The sequence below is a fragment of the Gossypium hirsutum genome, chromosome A12 (genome assembly GCF_007990345.1).
Source record: "Gossypium hirsutum isolate 1008001.06 chromosome A12, Gossypium_hirsutum_v2.1, whole genome shotgun sequence".
Classification (NCBI taxonomy): Eukaryota; Viridiplantae; Streptophyta; class Magnoliopsida; order Malvales; family Malvaceae; genus Gossypium; species Gossypium hirsutum.
In genome coordinates this window covers 13,892,059-13,905,047 of record NC_053435.1, presented here as the reverse complement: position 1 = coordinate 13,905,047, position 12,989 = coordinate 13,892,059, and the positions used below count along the sequence as shown (strand labels likewise).

At 37.7% G+C, this 12,989-nt stretch overlaps 1 long non-coding RNA gene across 1 annotated transcript; it reads left to right on the top strand.

Moving 5' to 3' along the window:
- The first annotated feature begins 353 nt into the window (after window positions 1-353).
- LOC121211311 (uncharacterized) lies at window positions 354-1,546 on the top strand. Its single transcript, XR_005906618.1, has 3 exons — window positions 354-865; window positions 968-1,039; window positions 1,113-1,546. It is a non-coding gene; the product is annotated as an uncharacterized lncRNA (long non-coding RNA).
- Window positions 1,547-12,989: the final 11,443 nt, after the last annotated feature.

Here is a 12,989-nt window from a genome sequence, read left to right as displayed (position 1 = left end):
TTTATTTATTTATTGGTTTACTGTTAGGTTCTATTATTCTTTTATTTATTTATTCTTTTACCTATTATTTTTCTTTTTCTAGCTTGTTTGTTTTATTTATTTTATTTTATTTTCGTCCTTATTACTATCGCATTTGTTATTATTCTGTCATACATGCTGGTACCATGATTCATTTTATATTTTACTACAAAATCATGTTTCATTTTACTCAATATACAAATTGTGTTTTTTTTTAATCAAATATGCTGGGTTGTATTAATATAAAAGGTCCAGGATTTACTCTTAAGAAAACAAAACATGGCCTATACATAAAATGGCCTAACTAAAAACAATAAAGGAAAAGAATTAAAGAAAGAAAAAAAAAGAACAACGACAAAAGAGAAAGGCAACCCAGTTGTATGAGCTATCATTTTCTAGATCTGTCTAAAAATCTTCTTTTCAATTATAACAGCCCCTGGAGAAGAGTAAACGTCTAAAAAAATAAAGGTTCTCTTCTCATAGTCTTTAGTCCTTTTGTTTCTTCATCGCCATCCTTGATTAACTTCAGCAGCTGTAATATCTGGACCATTACTTCTCTAGGCAATGTGAGTGTTATTTGCCATTCTTAAACCCTGTGTTGCTAGTAAATGAGCATGTTCATTTATTATTCGTCTGACATGTTGAAACTTACACTCGTAAGAACCCCTTGTCAATTCTTTAATGTTTCGAATATATGGTCCGATTACCGATTTGTCTTTGCTTTTGCCTTTAACTCGCTTGATAACCGTCAGGGAGTCTCCTTCAATTTCAACATAATTTAATCCTAGATCCTTCCCCATTTTAACTCCCTGAAGACATGCAATGGCTTCTGCTGCAAACCCTGAAGGTACATTCTCGTGTATTGTGGTTTTTGAAGTCAGGACGTCCTCGTTATAGTCTCTGATGATTATTCCCGAACAGGATCTGTAATTTTTAATATCCACTGCAGCTTCAAAATTAATTTTGCAAAACCCACACTTTGGAGGCTTCCACTACTCAGAAGACAGTCTTGACTCTTGAGGTAGGGGATATTTGCTTTATACTATTCAGCTCTTGAAGATACTGTAATATAAATCTTGTTGTATTTACTCCAGATCTCCTATGTCCTTCATGGATCCATTGGTTCCTAGCAGACCAAATAGCCCAAATAGCGCAGATAAAGGTTCGACGACCATCGGTTTTACTAGTTAGCATAATCCAGGTAAACCAATCCAAGAACTCCAATTGAGATAAATCCTGGGACCAAACATAATTTAATGTATCCCATGTTTATTTTGTAACAGCAAAGTCGCAGAATATATGCTCTCTATTTTCCAGTCCTTGCTTGCATCTTAGACATACTGCGTCGTCTGTTAGTCATTTGATTCTTAGATTTGCTAGAATAGGCAAGTAATTTTGAGTGGCTCTCCAAACTGTAATAAGTAATTTTGAAGGAAGGTCATTGGTCCATAGTTTTCTGTAGCATTTTCTGATTTCGATTGGGTTATAACTATTATCATTAATCAAGTTACCGTGTAATAGCAATTTATACCCACTTCTCACTGTGTATCCCTCCAAGCCAGAAAGTCATCATGGGGAGTGTTAGCTAGCTGAATTTGGAGAATTTTTTGGACATCATCTATTGAGAAGGTATAGCAGCTCTGTTTTCCAAGGTCTATTGTTGTTGTCGATCAGATCTGCCACCCTTGTTATGTTTTGATTTCTCACCAACTGTTGAATATGTAAATTTTTAGCATTCAGAACCCATACATCCTCTTCAATTTGAACGTCTCAGTTGTTGCCAATTCTCCAGCAAAGATCCGATAGTAAGGGACTCTTTGCAACCTATATGCTTTTCCAAGTATATGATGGTAAGTTCCCTAGTTCAGAATTTAGGAAATCAGAGTTCGGGTAATATTTTGTTTTTAAGGTTTGCGCTAAAAGGGAAGTAGGGTTTTCAATTAGTCTCCAACCTTGCTTCGCAAGAAGGGCCAGGTTAAATTTTGCCAAATTGAGAAATCTGAGACCACCATTCTCTTTTAATTTGCATAAATTACTCCATGAACACCAATGTATCCCGCATTTCCCATACCCTTTTTGCCACCAGAATTTTGCTATTATTTTTTTCCATATCTTCATATATTGATTTAGGTAAAAGAAAGCATCCCATCGTGTAAGTTGGGATTGCTTGTAAAATAGCCTTTATGAAAACTTATTTCCCCCTGCGATAACAATCTTGTACTCTAGCTATCAATTTTCATCTTATATTACGATCTTTTAAATGTTGAAAAGCCTAGTGTCTCCTCTTACCCACCATGTTTGGTAGGCCCAGATATTTCTCGGAATTTGCTGACATTTTGACCCATAATCTATTTGAAATGTTTCTTTGGACCATACCATCAGTATTTGAGCTGAAGAACACAGTTGATTTCGCATAATTAAGGTATTGCCCTGAGCAACTTTCATATTTTTTTAAAAAAATTGTTCGAAAATTCCTGTACCTTCTTCAGAAGCTTTCCCAAAAATAATACAATTGTCAGCAAAAAGGAGATGAGTAATTTGGGGACTTCTTCTGCTAGCTTTAATTCCTCTCAAAATCCCTTCCTCTCTTGCAAGTCTGAATAAGGTAGATAAACCCTCACTACAGATAAGGAATAAAAAAAGTCTCAACAGATCTCCTTGACGCAATCCTCTCGTCAGAAGAAATGTCTTTCCTACTACACCATTTAAAACAATCGAGTATGAGGCTGTACTTATACATTGCATAATAAGTCGAATCCATCTGTTATCGAAACCTATTCTTCCCATCATTTGCTCCAAGAACTTCCATTCCACTCGATCATACGCCTTCTCATATCAATCTTAAGTGCTATATAACCTTTTTTTCCCACCCTTTTATTCCGCATAGAATGGAGAATCTCATAGGCAAGCAAAACATTATCAGTGATTAATCTTTCAGGTACAAAGGCACTTTGAGCCGGATCTATGCAATATTCAAGGACTTTTTGAAATCTGTTAGCAATAGTTTTTGAGATTATTTTATAAAAAACAGAACAAAGGCTAATTGGTTTAAATTGTGATGGGTTTTTCAGGTAGGGAATCTTCGGGATTAAGACAATATTTGTATGATTTAGAATTTCTAAAGATTGTCCTTTATTAGGAACTATTAAACAAAAATCACTGACTTCACTTCCCAAAAAATGCCAAAATTTCTAATAAGAGATTGCTGGGAATCCGTCAGGGCCAGAAGCTTTTGTTGTGCCAATATTGTTAAGTGCCTCGATGATATCCTCCTCCTTATACTCCGCAGTTAACATGTGATTTGGTTCCTCATTGATGTTCCGTTTAACACCTGAAAGAAGATGGCTAATGTCACCGATCTCGTTGGAATGGAAAAGCCTCTCAAAGTAGTCTCGTAGAATCTCTTCAAATTCTTCCTCTTCTGTTCTAAGAGTACCAGCATTATCTTCCAACCCTCTTATGTTGTTAATTCTACGTCTATACGATGCCGTTCTATGAAAGAAAGTCGTATTTCTATCCCCTTGCCGCAACCAATTTGCTCTAGCTTTCTGTTTCCAATACAGCTTTTCCTTCTCCATCTCCCAATTTAATTCTAATTTCACATCAATTATCTCTGCTAAAGTATTATCATTCCTTTCTATTCCATCGAGTTTTTCCAATCGTTCACGAAGATTCGTTGATCTTTTCCTTCGTTCTCCCTTAATGTTTTCCTTCCATTTTTGGAGGTTATCCCGGGTATTTCTAATTTTTCAAATACATTACCAGACATCTCTATCCAAGATTTCTTAATACATTCCTCGCACGATGGCTCAGTTATCCACCACGACTCAAATCTAAAAAAATTATTTTCAAAATGTTTCATATTTGGCGTAGTTTGGATGAGAATTGGGCAATGGTCAGAGAAAGAATGGGGTAGATTTTGTATAAAACAATCATTAAATAGATTCATCCATTCTAGATTTGCAACCCCTATCAAGTCTCTCCCTTATATTTGTATCTGCAAAATTTCCCCTTTCCCATGTAAACTTTTGCCCATTAAAACCCATATCATCCAAATCACATTCGTCCAAAACTCTCTTGAATTCCTCCATTTGTCTTTCATCATTTACCCCTCCCCCCATTTTCTCATGTGCATATAGAATCTCATTAAAATCCCCACATCCCCGCATACACACTATGGAAACGAACACATATTTCTTAGTCGACGAAGTAAATTCCAAGACTCCTGCTTATTTGATTGACGTGGATTCCCATAGAAACCAGTGAACTGCCATTTGTTTTGTTTATCAACTTCGTTAACTTCCACATCAATATGATAGGTTGAGTAGCTATAAATTTTGGTTAAATTATTTCTGTTCCATGCTAGGCTTAATCCTCCATAGGAACCATCAGCTGAAACATCCAAATCATTATGAAAACCACATCGTTTCCGAATGTGCTTCATTCTCTTACTATCTAATTTTGTTTTCATTAAGAAGACCGGTTGGGGATTATAGAGCTTCAACGTGTTTTGAAGCATTTGAATGGCCCAAAGATTCCCAGTCCTCGGACATTCCAGCTTAGTATTTTCATTACTTTCGGTCGGCTGACTATTTGGCAGTCCCCGATATAATTTGTGGAAATTCATCTTCATTCTGCAAAAACGGTAATAAAGGATGTATTCTGATTCTGAAATACCCATCATCAAGTTTTGCTTTTTTTAAACCACCTTTAGTATATACTTCAAGATCGAGACCTGGCTCCTTTTCAAATTTCTGTTTCCCATTTAGTATCTCACTCATATTTGAATTGCTATTCTCCCTACTTGAAACACGTCGCCACCTCTTTTTTTTGTAGCCCAAAATAACTTCTGCATCATTAATGGGCCCTTCTAAGTCGAATTTATTTTTAAATTTATGCTCTTCAGTACACCTATTTGTGTTGGAATTCCCTTCCTTTTTTGTAGGCCCCACCATTTTAGAGTTTCCTTTTGAACCGTCCAACTCAATGCACCAGTTCTTATCTGACTTATCTTCCCCTTTTTTAGGCGAAACTTGAGGCGAAAAATTAGCATTATTATCGCTAAAATTTAGCTGTGAAATTTTCGTTCCCCTGATTACAGAGTTCTCTTCTAAGTAAACTTTCGTTGCTGTCCGGCGAGATGTTCTCATGGGTTCCGTTAGGACCTCATCGGTTTTGTTCTCCTCTTCCCCTCCTGCGTAAGAGCATTGTTTCATCGATTTTTTCATCAATTGGCCAAAAACTAAGCTTTCTTTCCCTAGTACAGATGACTCTGCCTTGAGTGCTATTGAGAAAGGTTATTCTTCACCATCCTTATTATTTTCATCAATATGAAACTCCAAACACTTCTTAACTCCATCACCCATTCGGCCACATCCAAAACAGAAGGTTGGAAGGTTTTCATATTTGAGAGGTAGCTAAATTTTCCTTTTCCATTCAGGACAACAAAAAAACCTATTCTCAATTGTTTTTGAATATCCAGGTTGATTCTAATTTGACAGAACATACCTTTTATCGCAGCTCGGATTACCCCTTCAAAAGTAGATCCAACTGCATGCGTAAGATCCTTCTTGTCGCACTCAGGAGGACATAGACCAGCCTTTATCCAAAACGGGGAGTGAACCAGTTTGATCTTATGTCTCTCAATAGGTTGCACTAGCCTATCAAAGATGATTAGTTGTTTTCGAAAGAACTATGGTCGCCCTTCCAAAATCTGTTCTAAATCTTCCTCGTCTTCAAAAGAGATTGTAAATAAATTCTGGCCTGCAACAAGAATCTCAAATTTCTTTTTGTCTTCTAGAAACTCTTCAATTGTGCTCTTAGGCTATCTGGATTGTACGTTTTCCTCATCCAAACTGAGCAGATCAACGTCGGGTTCTTTGATGGAACCACTGGTGAGCTTTTCACCGTTAACTGAATTAAATCTTCTTCAAGAAGGGCAATCTCGTTTTGATCTTCCATCGTTTCGAAGTCACCACTCATCTCCTTCCCAAGCACAGTATTCACTATTTCTTCGGGAGACCTAAGAGAGCACTCTTGACTTTTTTTTTTGCAAATATAACTAATATTCTATTAACACTTGACTCGAGGTGATATGTCCAAAAACAATAAAGAAAACTGAAACAACAGAATTTAAAGCAAAAAAAAAAAACACACAGGAAAAGAAACGACAAAAACACCTAAAAACCATCCTCAAAGAAAACCACCTCGCACCAAAAACGAAAAGCCAACAGGAATATCAGACGAAATGGCTTCCTGAAACCACATAATTGTTCTCAAAACTTGCCCCAACAGAAAAGCTTCTTTGAAACCACCCATGGAGAATCTTCAGCACAGTCTCCTTCTTCAAAGAAACACAAAACCCCTTATCCTCTGTGTACCCATTCTTCCCAATCCTTATCCATAACTTTTTGAACCGAGTCTGGAGGATCGTGAAACCAAGAGCAAGCAATCTGTTGTCGGCGACCTTCCAAAGCCAGAGTGTGCGCTGCACTATTAGCCGTCCTCGGAACAAACAGGTATGAAACATCCTCAAACTGATTCCTCATAACTCGGATATGATTAATGATGGGTCTAAGGATCGATATGTCCTCCCCCACAGAGTTCAGTTTCTTAATAGTAGTCAGAGAGTCACCTTCCAACAGAATCCTCGTCCACCTCGCCCAGCAGCAAAAAGCATGGCCCTCTCGCAAGTTCTAGCTTCCGCCACCACCGCGTCCACCACATCACTAAAAGGTTAAGTACGCGCTCCCAAGAACTGCCCTTCCTCATTTCTTGCAAGAACTATTGCAAAAGAGAATCCAGCTTCTTTAAGAAAAGACGCATCAAAATTTAGTTTAAGCATCCCACTATCAGGGGGTCGCCAAAGCTGATGTCGCTTAGAACAAGGAAAAGGCTTCTGATAAGTATGGCTAGATAGTAGATCCAGACCATACCACGAATAAAAGCTATAATATCTTGCTTTGAGAACCTAACTCCTTCATATATCTGCTTGTTTCTGCTATTCCAAAGAGCCCATAAAGAAAAAAAAAGAATCTGTCTCGTGCTAACATCTGCTTCTATAAAACTTCTTATGAAATTATCTTTGCCATGCGAGGTGAGATAATTCAGAGAAAAACAGACATTGAGGGAGACCCATAGCTGCTGCAAAACTCCACACCTCCATAAGAGATGATTAGAATCCTCCGGTGATTCTTTACAAAGGGGACAAAACACATCTGCTAAAAGACGCCTTTGGAAAAGGTTAACTAAATGTGGTACATAGTTGTTAATGAGTCTCCAGACATGGATTTTAATTTTAGATGGAATCTGTAACTCCCATAGAAGCTTGTAGAAATCTTTTTATATGCTGGCATTGTAACCAATATAATTAGTGCCCTTTAAATGCTCTAAAATCAAAACCCTGTACTCTTCACTGAGTAACTTCCAGTGGCCACAAAGTTCCAGACTAATAAGTCTTGAGTTATTCTACAACCAGGAGGAATTGAAAATATTCACCTTGATTGATCTTCATCGAACAGACTTCGAATAACCTCCTTTTTCTAGGTGCTTTCCTCGGCATCAATCAACTGATTCACAGTAGTCCATGATATATTCATTTTTTGCACTAAAACCCTGTTATTGTCATGACCAGGCAACCAAGGATCATTTCATATATTCACATTGTTGCCATTTCCAATACACCAGACCAGCCCATCAGCAATCAACTCCCGAGCACTACAGATGCTCCTCCAAGTAAAAGAAGAGTAAGATCCCATTTTAGCTGAAAAATATCTGTTAGAGGAAAATAACGAGCTTTTAAAACCTTTGATAAAAGGCAATCGAGCTTCAAAAAAATACGCCAAACTTGCTTAGCTAACAAAGCACGATTGAACAAAAATAAATCTCGAAAGCCCATCCCACCAGCACACTTAGGTCTGCATAAAGCGTTCCAATTACTCTAATAAATCCCCTTTGTCGATTTGTTATTAGACCACCAAAATTTGTTTAAAAGACCCTCTAACTTACGACAAAAGAGTTTAGGTAAAGTGAAGCACTGCATAACATAGACTGGAATAGCTTGTAAGACTGGTTTGATAAAAACTTCCTTAACCCCCATAGATAGATAACGTAAATTCCACCCCGCAATTCTTTTCCTAAAACGGTCCACAAAATGAGCAAAAGCCTACTTCTTTTTACCAATCATCATGGGAAGACCTAAATACTTCTCCGGGTTTGTGGCCACACGAACCCCCAAAGTTCCTGTCACTATCTCCCTAATTTCTAGCTCCACATTGGCTCCAAAATAAATAAAGGATTTATCAAAATTAACCCGCTGTCCTGAAGCCTGGTCATACTCAGTTATCAGCTGATGCATTAAATTGGCTCCTTCTAACGATGCCTCCCCAAACAGAATGCAATCGTCTACAAAAAAACAGATGATTAATCGCCAACCTTTCCTTTCCTATAAGAGCTCCCTGAATCAACTTTTCCTGCTTCGCATTTTGGAGTAACGTAGAGAGCCCCTCTGTGCAAAACAAAAACAAGTAAGGACTTAGAGGGTCCCCTTGTCTCAATCCTTTCGACGGAGAAAACCATTTCCCAAGTTCTCCATTCATCCCCACCGAATACGAAACTGAGCAGACGCACCTCATAACAAGAACAATCCAATCAGGGTGAAAACCCAAATGATTCATCATACCAGCAAAAAAATTCCACTCAACACGGTCATATGCTTTGCTCATATCGAGTTTAAGCGCAAAATTCCTTTTTCGGCCTCTTTTCTTCAATTTGAGAGAATGTAGAACCTCATAGGCAATAAGTACATTATCCGAGATATGTCTCCCTTGAATAAAAGCCCCTTGGGTTTCACTAACACATATATCCAGGAAAGGACTCATTCGGTCAACCAGAACTTTGGCAATAATTTTATAGATGACGTTACAGAGACTTATAGGTCTGAAATGAACAAGGTTTTTCGATTTCTCCACTTTTGGATTTAGCACAATATGTGTTTTGTTAATATCTTCCATTTCTATCTCCCCTTTTAAAATAGATAAACAATACCGAGACACTTTAGGACCAACTATGTGCCAATAATTTTGGAAAAAGATTGTTGAAAACCCGTCAATACCTGGAGCCTTTAAAGGCGGCATAGACTTAACATCATGCAAGATATCTTCCTCCGTAAATGGCTTTAGTAACTCTTCATTCATATCATTTGAAATGCGCTTATCAACCAATCCCAACAGGCGAACGTCATCTCCGGAGCTTGAAGCCATAAATAAATTCTCAAAATACCTTGAAGCAAGCTGAAGCATTTCCTCATTCGTTGAGACACGACTCCCATCCTCACGTTCCAACCTCAAAATCCTATTACGATAAAACCGCTGAACAACAGCTTTATGAAAGAAGATGGTATTTCGGTCTCCGCGTTTCAGCCAATTCGCCCGAGCTCGTTGTTCCCAAAATATCTCTTCCATATCTATCTCTAGGTTAAGATCAAGCTGAACCTCCATAATTTCCTCTAAAACCTTATCAGAAGGATCCATACCATAAAGCTTTTGAAGTCGATCTTCCATATTCGACCGCAAGAATTTATCTTTTCTGCGTTTTAACTTGCTCCAATGTTACAATTGTTGACCCATGAACCGGAGTTTGTTAGGGATATTTCCATCAAAACTGTTCCAATTCGAAAGAACCACCTCTTCAAAATTATGTTCTAAACACCATTTAGCCTCAAATCGAAACATACTAGGCCTGGGCCGTTGACCTTCAGGATCACAGCCATGAGTGTCTAAAAGGATCGGACAATGATCCGAGAAAGAATGGCTTAGATGCTCCAGTTGGTGGCTCGAAAAAAGAGATATCCAATCAAGAGATGCAACACCTCTGTCTAGGCATTCTCGAATGCTCGTCGATAAGAACCTCCCTCGCTCCTATGTGAACCACCGGCCAACGAAACCCACATCATTAAGTCCATAAACATCTAACACATCTCGAAACTCAGACATTTGACGATCTGATCTAAGCCTTCCACCTTTTTTTTCGTAAGAATGCATGATTTTATTAAAATCTTCGACTACAAACCAATGAAGCTTAGAATCCATGCCCAAATTTTGAAGTAACTCCCAAGACTGACTTCGATTTCTTTCCTCAGGATTTTCATAAAAACCGGTAAGTCACCAAACTTCTCCGCATTCCGCATCATGCACCTCAACATCAATGTGAAAAGAAGAATAACTTTTAAGCTGAATAAGCTCGTTTCTTTTCCAACCAAGAGATAATCCCCCTTTAGAACCAATTGCATCAATATCTATTCCATTGCCAAAACCACACTTCAAACGTACTTTTTCCATCTGCTTTGAACTTAATTTTGTCTCCATAAGAAACAAAATTCAGGGATTAATAGCTCGAATTTTATTTTTGAGCCTACTAACAGTCTATGGTCTTCCCAAACCATGAACGTTTCAACTGAGGACCTTCATTGTGACCGGCTGCTCAGCCCTGCAGGGCTAGCCGTTAAAACATTTAGATCTCCTTCGTAGTTACTGGTGACAATGGCTGAGGTCCCCACTAGCCTTTGTCTCTTCTTTCCTTCCATAACAGTAAGAGGGTCATTTTCTTTCACTACAATCAAGTCCATGGGCCTACTAGAATTAAAAACACCGTCCTGCCCCAAACTTCTCAAATTACGCCAATTAGCATCTCTATTAAAGGAAAGATTATGACCAGATTCCTTGACGATTGACTGATGATTAATTAATTGAGAATTTAAAAAATCCCCTTAATTTTCGCCCAGAATCAGAATCATCTCCAAAATTAAATATTTTGGGATCACTTACCAAAAACTCCTCCCCACGCCAAGAGCCATCCGCCTCCCTTAACCACCAACTCGTCGCAGTGTTCCGACGTTGCCTCACTGCTCGTAACTAGATATCCCAACCATAAACAATTTTAGCTGGTTCAATACGTAGGCGAAACAGACAAAAACTTTCTCCGTGACCCAATTTACCGCAGATAAAGCAAAATAGGCTTAGTTTTTCATACTGAAAACGAGCATACAAAATTTTCTCTGACCCTATTCGAATATTCTTTTTTCGCTTTAACGGAAGGGACACATCTAACTTAACTCGGATACGCATGAACTTATGGAATCCCATTGTTGGTATGGATGAATTATACTCAAGGAATTGCCCCACAAAATCACCAAACTATTTTGCCATAGTAGTCGTCATCATCCCTAGCGGAAGATCATGGACTTGTATCCAAAATTCAGTAAACTGTAACGGAACTTCAAGAGGATCTTCGCCATCTTGAATTAGGTGAAGGATCAGCAAATGGTTATTGAAAAACCAAGGAGTACCAGAGAGTACCCGTTGCATTTCCACTTCATGAAAAAACTGAAAAAGAAATCTCTTATTCCCTAAATCTGAAATACAGATCCTCCCAATAGGATGCCAAAGATCTTCCATAGTATTGCGCATAGAAGGTAAATGTACAACGCTATCCGTCAAACAACGGCCCACTAAACAAAGCTGATAACTCCTTTCCACCACCGACGCCTCTTCTATAAATGCCTCTTCCTCTTCATCAATAATATTCAGTTTAGCCAGATCTTCTTCCATTAGTACCAAAAAAATCAAAATTATGACCGCACCCAAAAAGGACCACAAAAGCCAAACTGTAACCAGGCCCCACCCTAAAACCAAAGTAAAAGGGAGAAAAACAAACAACAGGAATTTAAGGAAAATAGAAAAGAACCCTAGAAAAACCCCCATGTCAAAAGACAGACTAATACTCGTGTCAAAAGACAGACAGGTCTTACATTAATAGAATATTAAATTATCAATAGAAGGTTGGAAGGTTTTCATATTTGAAAGGTAGCCAGATTTTCTTTTTCCATTCAGAACGACAAAAATACCTATTCTCAATTGTTTTTGAACATCTAGGTTGATTCTAATTTGACAGAACAGACTTTCTATCTCAGCTCGGATTACCCCTTAAAAAATAGATCCAACTGCATACGTAAGATCTTTCTTGTCGCACTTAGGAGGACATGGACCAGTCTTTATCCAAAACGAGGAGTGAACCAGTTTGATCTTATGTCTCTCAATAGGTTACACCAGCCTATCAAAGATGATTAGTTGTTTTCGAAAGAGCTATAGTCGCCCTTCCAAAATCTGTTCTAAATCTTTCTCGTCTTCAAAGGAGATTGTAAATAAATTCTGGCCTGCAACAAGAATCTCAAATTTCTTTTTTGTCTTCCAGAAACTCTTCAATTGTGCTCTCAGGCTGTCTGGAATGTACGTTTTCCTCATCTAAACTGAGCAGATCAACGTCGGGTTCTTTGATGGAACCACTGGTGAGCTTTTCGCCGTTAACTGAATTAACTCTTCTTCAAAAAGGCCATTCTCGTTTTGATCTTCCATCATTTTGAAGTCACCACTCATCTCCTTCCCAACCACAGTATTCACTATTTCTTTGGAAGACCTAAGAGAGCACTCTTGACTCTCTTTTTTTACATTTTCTAATAAATTGTGTTTTTAATTTAAGCAATATTTCGTATTTTAAAATTCAAAAAATCGTTCCCTAACTTACAGGGTTTTGATTTTCTCGATAAATCTAAATAAATGAATGTTTTCAAAGTATAATTTTTAAATATTCTCGGGAAGTACGAAAAGATCGTGTTCTAACTTACGGAATGTGATTTCTTTCTAAAACCGAGATAATCGAATGTCTTTTTAAATAAATAAATTTTTTGGCGTTCATTCTCGTATCGGGAATCTAAGACATTGTGTCCTAACTTACGAGATGTAATTTTATTCCTCGATTAACGTAAAATATGCCATGTTCTCGAAAAATTTTCAATTAAACGATATTTTAACAAAGGATCGTATATTTTTTAAATCTCTTCAAAGTTCTTAATTTTCGACACTAAGACACTAATTAATCAACTAGGTACCAATTTTAGGCGTTACGAGGGTGCTAAT